The sequence below is a fragment of the Triticum urartu genome, chromosome 1A (assembly GCF_056163025.1).
Source record: "Triticum urartu cultivar PI428250 chromosome 1A, HENAU_Tu73, whole genome shotgun sequence".
NCBI classification, from domain to species: domain Eukaryota; kingdom Viridiplantae; phylum Streptophyta; class Magnoliopsida; order Poales; family Poaceae; genus Triticum; species Triticum urartu.
In genome coordinates, this window is record NC_141873.1 from 153088477 (window position 1) to 153103160 (window position 14684).

Here is a 14684-nt window from a genome sequence, read left to right on the forward strand (position 1 = left end):
GATTTGCTCAAGGACCATCCTCACCTATTTTCTAGCCAACCCGAATCTTGAGGGCGAGATTCATCTTAAGGGGGGTAGGTTTGTTACATCCCAAAATTTCAATTTGGAAGGTTATACATTAGATCATAATTGCATATCATATTTTATTTGCTTTTGGTTTTGATCCTAGAAATTCTACGCAACTCAAGGACCCAGGGAGAGAGTTGGGGATTTCGTTATTTTCATATTTGAGTTTTTCTCAAATTTTGAGAATAGGTTCATTTGATTTTATTTATTTTATCATCAATTATTTATATTACAAAAATATGAGAGAGGGAATAAAATGACTTTCCAAAAATAAAGAAATATTGAGGATTTAAAAATAAAGTCAAATAAGATTTTATTTCGGAGTTTTTCGCTATTTTATTTGAATTTAGGAAAAATGTGCGTTTTTCGAAATTGGATTTAGGCCCCAAATAAATGTTCACCTTGTGCGGCTTGATTTTAGAAGCCCGGGAAAATTTATTTCAGCATTTTTGGAGTCTGTTTAGTATTTCTTTTTATTTTTCTTCCACGCGTAATTATTAAAAAAACGAACCGACCTAACGGGCCGTGTCCGACTAGGACTCCGGCCCGACTAGGCTTTATAAGCCGGGGGAAGGCCCAGCCGAAGCCAGCGCCCCAGCCCCGAAAACCCTAGCCGCCAGCGCCCGCCGCCGCCGCCGCACGCCGCCTGAGGTCCGCCACCGCCTCGTTTTCGCGCCGGTTTTTTTTAATTTTTTTGCGAAAAACCGTTCGGTTTTTCCATCATTTTTTTAGTTTCGGTTTTTTTAAATAGATCAGTTTTTCCGATTTATTTAATTCAGCGAGCGTTCGTTGTTTTTCTTTTTCTCGGATTAAATCCACGATTTTTCTGATCGCGATTCCTGATCCGTTTTTCATTTTAGTATAACTTTTCGCTCGTTTATCGGAATCAGGTGATTCAAGCGCCTGGAGTTTCGTCTCGAAACCCTATATCCGTTTAACCATCTTAAACAAGTTTTTGCCACTGTAAAATTTGCCCTAGATCTAGATTGCTAGAATGAAGTTGTTTTCTTTCGCCATTTGACTTTCGTTGCTTCGTTCGATTTGATTCTTTTTGCAAACCGGAGTTCTTAAGTTGAACCTTCTGGTTAGATCTCTTATTCGAGTTTTACCTGTGCATTAGATGAGTACTTATTGTATGCTTGTTTGTTTGTCTACGCTAGAATACCCGGAGTGCGCCGCCTGTTACTTCGAATCGCTAGGTTTCGCGGATCATCAGCAAGGCAAGTAACACTTATCATACTTTTTCTACAACCCAGTTTTATTGCATTAGATCAATCCTCACACATTGCATGACTAGGATCTAATTAAATTGTGGGATGGGAAGTAGTTGAGGTAGTACCTACTACCTGTTTATTATCAAACCTTTGGGAGTTACTTCTATGTTTGCTTATTATGCCATGCTATGCTAGTAGACGTGGATTGGGTGAGTGATATCCATGACAGATGTGAGTTTGTTAATTAATGGTTTATCTAAGGTGGCAACTTAAACACACATCTGGGTGGATTGAGGCACCTGGGTATTCCAGGACTTGCCCGTTTTCTTTTGGACCGCCACCCAGGCTCAAAGGGATCATGAGACTATTCATACTAGAAACTTCCGTGTGCAGCCACAAGCTATTATGGGCTCTAGCATAGTTGACTAAGTCGTGCGAACTCTTACAATGGTAGACTAGCAGATGTATGGGATGTAGGTGGTACAGTCTACCTGATTGTAATGTGCGAGCGCTTCTGAAAGACTATGTCTCGGTCATCCGTCTTCTCAAACACCATGTAGTGCGAGAAACCAAACGAAGGCGATCGAGTCTTGTGGGGAAAAGTGCGCAAACCTCTGCAGAGTGTAACAAACTAATCATGGTTAGCCGTGTCCCCAGTTATGGACATCTTGAGTATATAGTACCTGGATTATCATGTGAATGTCAACATGTTACTCTAAATTAATTTTGTTGGGTTTTGATTAATGATGATGTTTAATTGGGATTAAGAATGCTGTCAACCATTCTCAATGTTTAACAACCACCATGATAAGTTAAATAAATTTATTCCTTTGCAGTAGGGAAAAATTGTCTTTACGCAAAACTGTAACCATAGAGCTTTCCACCAGCCAAATATGCATATAGTATAGTTGTTTCATTCCATTACTCTCTATGTGTTACATTGCCAGCATATTCCATGTGCTGACCCGTTTCGGGCTGCAATGTTAATGTTGCAGACTTTTTAGACGACGATTAAGGAGTTTTTAGGTCGTGGTTCTATACTCAGTGATGCCGTTGGAGTTGATGGACTCACTTATCTTCCAAGCCTTCCGCTGTTATAGTTATTAGATGGCCTTAAGCCATATTTATTGTAATAAGTTCTCTATGTATACACTCGATGTAATAAGTGTGTGATTGCTACTCTGTTATAAATCCTCCGAGTACTGTGTGGTGTCAGCATTACTGATGCAGGGATGACACCGGAGCACAGAGATCAGACTGTTTGAGGACTGGTCCCTACAATATATTGTTGTTGTGATGGACGATATACATGAGCAAGGCGACGAGTCCCAAGTATGACCGTTGGTGTTGAGCCAGGTGAATACATGCTCGGCGTTCGCGGAGGCCTCCATCAAACGTCTAAACAGTAATGTCAGGCACCACCGAGGCGCGCAGGTGACGGGCTCGCTGTTTGCATTGCGCCATGAGTAGGACTTTGATTGAGAGGGTGACATGCATGCATTAGCCTGGTTTGACAGAGTGAGCGTGAGTGTCTGAACGTGTACATGCTACTTTCCTCTATGGACGGTGTGCGCTAATGTGTGCATCACGTATAATATAATGTTCAAAGTGAGCTATCAACACAAGTTCAATGACCGCCAATGCATTTTACTCGGTAATAAATGACCAGGATTGAAGGGGAATCCAAATTTCCTTCGTCTTCTGTCCTTGAGCTCTTGACAAACCAATGCACTATACGGTTGTCCCGCCACTCCACCCCAGAGCTCTCACCAAGCATCGTTCATGCCACCGCGCCGCACACTAACCGGTAAGGAAGCGATGACATCCCGCCGCGCTGAGTTCCTCGCTGCCCACGACCGCACACAAAATGGTAGGGAAGCGATGGCATCCCGCCGTGTTGAGTTCATCGCCGCTCGCGACCTCACACCTATGTGGGCATAATTTGAAGCTGCCAAGGCCGAATGGGAGGTAGAGCAAGAGGCGGCCAAAGCCGCACAAAGGGAGCGGAGAAGTCAGAAAGCACTCAAGAAAAGAGAGGCCTGCCGCAGCAAGAAAGAAGAGGACGCACGCGCTGCTGCGGAGAGGTCGATGGAGATCCAAGAACGGTGGGGTATCGCCGACAAAGCCGGGAAGGAGAACGACGGCATTTGGCCATCATGTGAGAAGTAGTAGTACTAGTAGCTAGTATGTGTGTTTGTGTCTGAGTACGAGCATGTACCCATACTACTATTTACTACTGTAGTTTTTAGAGCAAATTACCAGTACATTAGCCTAGACTCAATGGAAAATTCCTATCCTATGCATCAAATGGCATCTCTTTCTCTATAGGAATTGAGATGCATGTCATCTCACTTCCTATGATTTTCATATTCCTATAAAATTCCTATCCTATGAACGAAAGGAGGCCTCTGCTGGAGTAACTACTATAGCTAGTAGTACTGCTGGTACAGTAGTTTTATTTAAGAATTAGAATTCAACGAAGTCATGATGGTTCCTTCGTCCGAGCAACTTCATAGTGGGAAAGGTTAGGCCTGTGATTTGGCGGTTCATTAGTCATCATTTCTGCGGCGGGATGACCGGGGTAACTCTCCCTTGGAGTTCTGCGTGCATGGCAAGTGGACCAGGATGGTCGACATCCCACATGTTGGCGAACGGAAGTATTCTTTCTGATATCGAGGACCAAGGAAACCACGTGGTATAGTATCACTGCTGGTTTATATATTTTTTTCTGATGAATGCTAGCGTTTCAACTCTTACGACGAAGGAGTGCCAAACACGGCACGTGCTGGATGTCCCACACGTCAGCAAAAGCAGTGGGACATGAACCGCGTGGTAGAGCGTCTCCACTTCTTCCACTTCTAGGTTGAAGACCACACGTAGTAGTACTAGTGGCATGAATGATACAAAGTGCGACCTGTAGAGAAATCCATGTCTAGTTGGAAGGTCTCGGGGCATACACGTAAACAAATATAAAACCTAATATGTGCCTAGTAGTAGTAGAGTACTTAGGCACGTACTCCATAACATCACCGTGCATTGCACGTACAACATTTAGTGGTACGTAGTAGAAAAATGCATATATGCCACGCATGTTCACACTATTTGTGCCTTTCTACTTCACTTACTGCACTACATTACTCAGGTCCGTACGTCCACTTCTGGATACATGTCCGTCTCGTAGTTCCAGTCCCACGTGTTCTTCATAGATGGAATGATCCATATCATCGTAGTTAGTGTGGCTTCCCATGATGGAGACTCATCCAAACTATGGCCATTGGAGCTCTCTCGGCCGTTAGATGGAATGATCCATATCATCGCAGTCACGTGCACCGAGAAGTGGCGCTCTCTCGGCTGTCGCGCTGCTTCAAAGCCGGCACCAGTGAGAGGTCGCCTCCGCTCTGGCCGGGCATTAATGCGGCACTGACGCTCCAGGGCGATGCTAACCGTTTCACGCGGGAAGCGTGCACTGGCAAGGGAGTATTGGTTTTGAGCCGTTTCAGGTGTAGTACTGGTAGTTTGCAAAGCTACTCAATTATTGCACTCAGGTCCCTAAGAAATTGTGGTAAAAAACATTACTCCATAGCCCGCTTCCTTTCTCCTTCATCTTCCACCGCCCGCGCATGTCCGCTGGAAGCGACCGGTCAACCCTTATATAGGAGTGCTAGCACAAAAAGATGCATGCATGACCACTAAAATTTCCAGATTAAAGCGCCGCTCCGGCGGGAGTATGGCTTATGTCATTACCTTCATCCGGGCCATGGCTACTGCGCAACGGTGACCAGAGAAGAGGCGGTGGGAGGGGAATGAATGCAGCTACTGTTTGGGTTCGCCGTCCGTCTTAAATAAATTCCCACCATCACATGTACCCGCGGGTGCACAAATTGTAACATACATGTCTGCTTAAGTGGGTGTCACGTAACTGGTGTGTGTGAGATTCTGAGAGACAGAGTGTGTGCATGCGACTCTACTCTTTGTACATGTACTCAACCTTTTGCATCGGGATATAAGTATAATGGTATTACACTTTAGCTAGTGATTTACGTGGCCATGTTAACGTGGTTGTGTAAAAAATGTCACTTCCTGCTCGTGATTTGCATTATATAATTACAAGCAAGATGCTCGTGCATTGCACGGAACATCAATATGCATTTTTTTACAAAACACCTGTTGTGATTGACCCATGCAGGAGTAATCCCATGTGTAAAAACTAATGATATCTCGAGAATTTTATCGGAAAACTGGTATCTCGAGAATTTCATCGAAAAAAATGAAAGATGAGAGATAAGGTGAGGAGGAGTGGAGCGTGGTGATGACTGGTGGTCGGACTGGGCGGAGGCATGGGGATGGACGGTGTCGGTAGGCGGCAGCGGCCACCATGCTAGATTGTTCCAGAGACTTCCTTTTTTAATTGCTCAGCAATGAGGTTGTGGGAGATAAGGATGTGGAGAGAGGTCCAGGTATCTTTTGTAAAATTATCATAGTTTTCTTTCTATTCGTCAGATATAGATCGGACGGTCTATATTACAAGATGGCAGGCACACCATCATCACCAACTCGGTTTTTTTATAAGAGTTGAGATGATAAGTTTGCTAACTACTAAAGTAAAGTGGAATTTGTCCATGTTATACAAGTAAATTAAGGTGATTGTTTATCATATAGGTAAGGTTGGACGAAGGGTGGTAGGAACAAATGCTCCGCCTAGAGCATGTGTGTGTGAGATGGAGTCTTAGTGTATGCGTGTGTGTCTGGGGGTGGGGGTGGGTGGGTGGGTGCATGCGTCTGTGTGTGTGTGAGATGGAGTCTTAGTGTGTGTGTGGGGGGGGGGGTGGGTGGGTGCGTGCGTGTGTGGGGGGGTGGGTGTGTGTGTGACGCGGGGTCCTCGGTGGTGGATGTAATTTAAGTGTGCATGGCTTCATCATAGAGAGGTGATGTGTATGGCAGAGGCCACCAACGATGGGGTGCAGGAGAGAAAAGGCCCGTAGAGAGGGAAGAGAAGGTGTGTGCACGTGAGAGGAGTCGACATCGAGAGAACGTGTTTGTTCGAGAGACACCGAGTAAGACTACTATATATCGATGGTGCATGTAGGCGGGAATTAAACAAAGGGATGGTCTTATTAGTTTTGGGGATATAGGGGAAGAGTGAGAGGAGGGGGTAGCTAGAAGGATATTGTTAAGTGTGAGTGTGTGTTTTACCCATCCAGACGGAAGTTATGTGCACACAAGAAGAGAACAATTCGATGTGGCGTTAGGGTTGAGGGTAATTAACTACGTATGGAGACATAGAGATCTTGAACGTGCATGTGCGAGAGGTATACATGTATACATGGGTGTGTGTGTGTGCGCGCGCATGATCGAGATTAAAGAAAGAAGACATAAGTCATAAGATCAACAACAGGGGAGAGACGGATCGGTATGACAATATGCATGCATGTGAGAGTGTAGGGAAGAAGGCCCGACAATTGAGCATGTGTTTTTGTCTTTAAGAGATAGTGGCGTGGGCTGGAGCATGCATCTATGGCGAGTAGAGGGAGTGAGACACAATGATTGTGCAAAAGAGATCAACCTATAAATGCATGTATGGAGAGACATATATAGTGTGGGTGATAGGAAGCAAGAGTGTGTGCGAGAAAGAAATGTTGACGGAGAAACTACAGATAGATACAGAGATGGAAATGCTAGCTAGAGGGACATCAACTATTTTGAGTGCTGGAGATGACCGCCGGGTGGTTCAGAGGGTGAAGTTATGTGTGTGTGAGAGAAAGATAAAAATAGGGCACTTGACTGCATGTAGAGAGAAATATACATAGTGTGCATGATAGGAAGCAAGAGTGAGGGAGAGAAAGAAGGTTGATGGAGAAATAGATAAATAGAAAGATAAATATGCTAGCTAGTGTGCGTTAGAGATAGGAGTTGAGTGGATCAGAAGGCTGAGTTATGTGTGTGGGTGTGAGAGAGATGGAGAAAGGGTGCATGTGACTCACATACAAACAAATATCAGAGAGAAATGAGATCCTGAGAGAAGGAGTTTTGTGTCTGCGAGAGAGAAAGATATTTCACAATGAGAGTGATAGCTAGAGAGACATATGAGGGAACGCAAGATATCTCCAGGGAGAGAGAGTGTGTGTGAGCGACATACAAGAGAATGGTGGAGAGATATGAGACCCTGGAAGACAGAGTTTGTGTTTGTGTATGAGAAAGAGATATTTAAGAGGAAGAGTCATAGCTTCTCATACCCAAGGAGCGAAAGACATCTCTGTGTGAGAGGGTGTGTGCGAGTGGCACACAGGGGAATAGTAGAGAGAAAGGAGACCCCGTCAGACGAAGTTTGTGTTTGTGTGAGAGAATGAGATTTCACGTGGAGAATCATAGTTAGAGACACATAGCAGGGAGCGAGATATACTTAGAGAAAAATAGAGTGATGGAGGTCGAGGGAGAGAGTACCGTCAGTGTGTTACGAAGATAAAAGATCACTGTCAACATACAGGTAGCACGAGAGATACCCGAGAGACGATGAACGCGTATAGGTCTAGAGAGATACTCCTATATAAGCATGAGTGATAGCTATATGAGACGAATATCTGGATTAAAGGGGATTCAAATATTTAAACTGGAGATCACGACATCGATAATATCATAACGCAAATTGGTGTATCAAACATGCATATTCATTTGCGTGTAATGTTATATAGTTTATCAATATTAGTGATCCATAGATTCTTTAATTAGAGACAATGCATGGTTTATATGCAATTAATGTCTAAACGGGATTACACTATATGTTGCGTGTGAGAAACACATTATACATGTTTGAGAAGTAAAAAATTAAAAACCCGCATGAAACACACATTAATTGGAGACAGTTAGTGAGGAATGCATACATTGGATTTCAACATAATGTGGTTTCAAATATTTGAAAATCCAAATTAAGATGGATACAGCCTTATAAATCTGAGATCATGCCATTTCTAAACCATATTTATGTATAAAGGGTGTTGTGCTTTTGAAAGTATATATATATATAATGATTTATATAGAATTTTATTCCAATCGAGAATGGATCCTGCTCGAACAAAAATAAAATACAAACTGGATTCGAGTTGAGTTGGCATGGTAAACGTGCACTCTTGCTCTGCAAAAATTTGAACCAAGTGGGGAAAGTCGCAGTAGCCGCCCGAAACCAAATTCTGCGAGATGGAAATTACTGCCTGTCCATGCCACACAAAGCCTATCAGCTCGATTTCTATAGGTTTCGATAGGGGTAGGTTTGCAATTTCACTCAAACGTGACATAACCGCCTCTCACCCGGATACATACACGGTGGGCACCAAAACACAGTGTCTCCTCAGCCGAAATCGACTCCCTCCCCGATTCATACACGGTGGGCACCAAAAACAAACTCTCGTCGGCAAATATTGGGTGTATGCGAGATTACCGTCCTATCCCCAACCGACTAATATTGATGTGATGTAGGAAATTTTAAACGGGGGCTAAGTTTGTAAATTTCCTCGCATTTGAGACAAGCACTCCCTGAAGACATGGTTCCCCCTTCCTCTCTCCCTCCATTTCCCCATTCGTACTCCGCGGGCGCCAAAACACCCTCTCCACCCTGGCCTCCTCCGTCCCCCACCCCATCCACCGCTGTCCTCCTACACCATGCCAGAGCTGATACCCCAATGTCGTCGGCCATTACAAGAGATCGACCTCTCTCATCCACGGCTTCGGACCAGGATCCTTGTATCCTATCCTCTCGCTTCATCCCCACTGTCGTCCACCTTGCCGACGCTGCTCCCACGACCGTCTCGTCCACCGCGCCTCGCTACCACCGTCTACCCTCCTAGATCTGCTTCCATGCCGCCAACAGCCATCGCTACCGCAGCACCGTCAAATTCTCAGCAGATGTATACACGACGCCGCACCAGAGGCGGTACTCTTTCGTATCTGCTCAACTTATTTATCGTAGCAAGAAAATAGATCGCCACTACTTTACTCTGATTTCTTGTCCATCACTTACTTGTTAGTTGAAAGCAAACATTGGTTGAGAAGTTGCCTTTGTCCAGTTTGCACCTTCAGATCCACCATGGCACGCTCAACACTATACTCGCAATGCTTATGGTTTTCCCCTTTTATATTCCACACTAGTTAAATGACAGTAGACTAAATTTCAAAATTGGGTCAGTCGATTTTTGAGAGCTCGCCGGAGTTCGTCGGTGCGAAGGAAGGGGCTCGGGTGGGGACGGTGGTTGTGGGGGTGGTGGTGGGACCTCGCCGAATGAAGAAAACTTGACGCGGGTGGGGGCGGGGTGGGGGTGGGGTGGCGTAGGAACACAGGCGGTGGGGGCCGGTGGTTCGGCCATCGGCCCGTGCAGTGTTTAGTATGGGAAGCACAATATGTTCCTTGTTAGGAAGGGGAGCAGGGACATCTGTAGTTGACACCTCTATTGGGGCCGGTTCTGCTAAATGATTTCACACTTCGAGTTGGTCTGCCATAATACCCCGGAAATGGTGGGAGCCATGCGGTCTTTGATAGACTAAACTGATAGTAACAGATGTGCACCTTCAGGTGAATAGAGCTGGCCTGTAGGTGATCGATAGGCTGCATATTAGTAGCGGCAAAACCCTATGTTTTCCAGCCAGTTCCGCTTTCCTGATTTATTTATGGTGGTTATGGTGTACCCCTATTATCTACACTACGATCTGCCTACTGGCTCCGCGCTACCGTTATCATGGTTTGGCAATAAACTTTCTATACGGTATATTATGAACCTATCATTTGCCAACTATCTTTACATCTAGGGCCCCCAACAGGGAGCCTATTTTTTATGTAGTTGTGCCTGATTATATAATCTACTCATCATATTACAACACACATGGGCTCTCTCGTCAGAATCCAGTGATAGCACACAAGGGTTTATAGGGAGCCTCTATTATATTACAATATCCTCAGCATTACAAAGATAATCTCACTACTATTTGTGTTTTCATGCTTTATAGATATTGTATGTAATCACAATAATATAAGAATGCGCACATCAGAAGAATATTGTGGAACAGTTCAATGGGTAACAAACTTGGCGTCAAGGGATTGAGGTCCATTGTGGATGCAATGAAACCCACATGCTCCCAACCTATAGATACGTATTCAGAATATGATCCTAATGACTATTCTGAGCTCAAGGAGTCAAAGGCAGATGGCCTATCCTGTTCACCCAATAAGGTGCATGTTCTAATTTGGCAAGGTTTTATTGGTTGCACATATCTTGCATAAGGTGTCTTGAATTTCTTTTGCTTTGTTGCACCGCCATCTGCTTAGTTTACTCATGATATATGTGAAGATGCCATGCCCATCCATTATCAACACCTATTCCATTTGTTGTCATACCATGTTTTCCATTCAAATGATGTTCTTGTGTTTCAGACATCCAAAAGGAAGAGGGTGATTGCAGAACCTGAAGGAGTACAAGCAAATTCCTTGAAAAAGGTGGTGCTACCGGAGAAATCACATAGCACCCGACATATATTGGCGATAGAACCATCGCCACAAAATCTAGGATATCGTAACTATGCTGGTCGCTGCTTTGCTCTTGTGAGTACCTATTGTCCTATCGATGTCCTTACATTCATACCTGGTGGATTATGTGAAATCATTGTGCATTATAGCTTGCTTATCCACTATTTGCTCCAAATTATCAAATCTATGTTAATGCTTAAATTAATGTAGAATAAACCCAATGCCTATGAAGAAATTTAGTTCCGCATTGTTCTTTAAGTATCTTCTATCCTTATATTTGTCAGCTAGTTCTTCATGTCAATTTGCAGCTTATTTTCCCTTGTCCTCCATTTTTCTACACATCGGATCTACATTTACTATTGCCAAAATATTGAATAAAACCAATGTTACTGAAGAAGTTTAGCTCCGCATTGTTCTTGTCAGTGCCTTCTGCCTGTATGTTGTATTTACATTTGTACTCTGCATCTTAAGTTAAATAATCGCCATTTGTTCCTATATTTTCACATCTATATTTACTCTTAACAAAATGTAGAAGAAAGGCAATACTCTTGAAGAATAGTGTCAGGTAAACTTCTTGAATTGCCCCCCATCAATATGGACAAGGCCTTTATAGAGCCTGTCTTCACTACTAATGTAAGTTTGTTCTCCTCGAGCCTTCAAACTTTGTTGTTTATATTTGCATAGCTATGATTGCAAATGCTGTTTATTTTTGTCATCTGCATCGAATTGCTTGTTCAAAGTTTATAAAGTAGAAGTACATAAACATAAGTTTGTCGTTCTCAATTTCATACTTTAGTTGTACAATCTAGTTCCTTATTCGCACCATGTAAATTAAACTAAACATAGCAAGTTATCTTCTTTAGAACTATGTGTATGCTTGTGTTCTTGATCTGTAATCCAGTGGTGTGGTGAGACTACCAACAATAGAACAATGTCATATCCTGCTATGTCTCAACTATGAACAATGCCATATTATAGTAATGTTATTTAAATCATGTCTCTTTATTTACCAATCTGAAATGGTGTAAATTGACAGTACACTCACCATTCATGCTTTTACGTTGTTTAGAACTACATCTATGCTTGTGTTCTTGATCTGTAATCCAGTGGTCTGCTGAAGCTGGCCGCTCCTACACAATGCCATTTCCTCCCGTCTTAACTATGAACAATGCCTATTATGTTAATGCTATTTTAAACTGTGTCTCTTTATTTCTGACAACAAAATGAGATGAACTGACAACGCTGATGCTTGTACGTGCAAAACCTATTATCTACCTACTTGTTTCTCTTGTAGGGTGACAACACTGCTGCTAGGAAGAATTGCCACAATGATAGTGAGACAAAACCATTGTTTATCCCTCTAACACATATTCCAGAGGAGAAGGCAAAACATATTGAGGGTAGGGTTACAACCACGAATTCACATCTTGATGTAGTGTAAAACTTACTCAGTGACACAAGCTCGATGAAGTCGTCGACTGAATCTGTTCGACTTCTTCAGTATGAAATTCAAGCAGAAATACATGCTTCCGCTCAAATACGACTGGAACTTCAATCTCTATGCAAGATTAACCATAAGTACAGGACGTTTATTGATGCTATGCAGCTTAAGTTGGTGGATATGAGCGCCAAAGAAGCGCAGTCTCATCAGGTTGCTAAGCTGCTTGCGCTGCAGCTGCTAGGCCGGGCTAGCCTTTCTTGAACTGTGTTGAAGTGCTGTCGGTTCTGTCTATTATTTTGTCCGCCTGTTAACTTCCACTGGTGGCGACCTGCCCAATTTATGTAATCTGCTGTCTAGTTGCCCTTTATTATCACTTGCAGCAAACTTTGATGCCAAGGGGATGTAATATGCTGTAATTTCTTTGTTTTATAGTGTAGGTTTATTCTTGGTCGGTATGCTATAATTTAGGCCGGAAGGTTCAGTGGATCTTAGTGTTGTTGGTCTTCAGGTTGGCCCGTTACTCATATGGGCCAAAACATGGGCCTATAATCATCTTGGGCCATTAGCAAGTCTAAACCTTATGGTTGTTTCCCGCCTTGAATAGGCCAAGTAAAGTTCTGGCTAGCTGGGCCAGAGAATACAATGTGCTTTTAACAGGCTAAAACCTAGATTGGGCTAGCGTTGAGCCAAAAAATTCACGGGCCAATACAGGCCGAAACTGCCTAAGGCCCATGTTTGGCCTAAATAGGATGAGCAGTTAACAGACCAAAATATATCTCGGGCCCGTTTGGCCCAATAAAATTATGGGCTTTAAGCAGGCCGGTATCTACGCGGGGCCATAGGCCTAAAAGTGTCACGGGCCATTATCAGATGGGCTGTAAGCAGGCTGTATTCAACACGGGCTGTAATTAGGCCCAAATATTACACGGGCCATTAACAGGCCGGTAGGCCAGTTGGGCTGAAATTTATCCACGAAGACTACGGGCCGTTAAGAGGCCTAAAGTTACTTCAGACAAGCAATAGCCCGGTGTCTGCATGGGCCATTAAATGGCCTAAAGTTAAACCGGGCCGACAAAGTCCCAGATGCACCACAGGCCGCTAATATGCCAAAACTATTATCGGGCCGAACTGGTAAACGGGCATTTAACACGCTGAAATACAAACCTATCTTAGAATGGGCCCAAAAGAACAGTGGCATGTTAACGGGCCTGATCCGATATGGGCCGTAATTTGGCCCAAAACGCGGCAGGCTTTGAACGGGCCTGATCTAGTATGGGCCTCAATTTGGCCCAACACATGGCAGGCTATTAACGGGCCAGCCCACTAGTGCCTGAAAAAACATGGTGGGCCTTTAGCTGGGCCGGCCTTTTCACCGGAATGGGCCTCTGTTGGGCCGTGCCACGTGTCGACGTATCATAGGCGCCTCCTGTCCAATGAGTGGATGACATCTGTCCCAACGATGAGCAAACATGTGTTTCCTCCAGCCAATGAGTATTTTACACATGGAAAATCCCCATTGGTCCGGGCTGTTAACGGGTTATCAGATCCAAAACCGGACCGGATAGCTTAACGACGTTCCGTTATGGTGGATGCCACGTGTCGGCCACCCTTGACGAAAGCACTTATACGACGCGTGATTTATCGTCATGGAAGTGAACACTTCCATGATGATAATTTTGGTAATGTCATGGAACACTTCTACAACAGCATAGGTATGACTATCTTGATTCTATCATAAAATTGTCATGGATGTACTGTAACATCCCAAATTTTCAATTTGGAATGTTATACATAGATCATTCATGCATATCATATTTTATTGCATATTCGTTTCGCGATCCTCGAAATTCTAAGCAACTCAAGGACCCTCGGAGAGAGTTGGGGATTTCACTATTTTCATATTTGAATTTTATCAAATATCAAAACGAGAATCAATTTGTTTTATTATTTTCTCTCCAAAAATATTTCATATAAAAAATATATATGAGAGGGGATAATATGACTTCCCCAAAAACAATGGAATATTGGAGGAAAATATTAAAAATAAATAAATATTTTATTTGGTATTTTATTGCTATTTTATTTGCACAGGAAAAATTCACATTTTTCAAAATTGCATTTTAGGCCCAAATAAATGTTCACCTTGTCCGGTAGATTTTTTGAGGACGGGGACAATTTATTTCGGGATTTTTGGCGTCCGTTTAGTATTTATTTTTGGCATTTTTCTGCGTGGAATTTATTAAAAAAAGGTTTTTCAGCCGTACCGAACTGGGCCGAGGCCCAGTTGGCCAGCCGCGCCAGCCCACCCCTCGCCCCGACCGACTACGACCGGAGTCCGGCCGGCGCACGCCACCGCCGCCGAGTCCGAAGAGGACTCCTCCTCCCCTGGCCCCTTGCCCAAGCCGCCGCCTCGCCCGGCCCTTTAAAGACTTGGTTTGGGTGAGTGAATCCATGA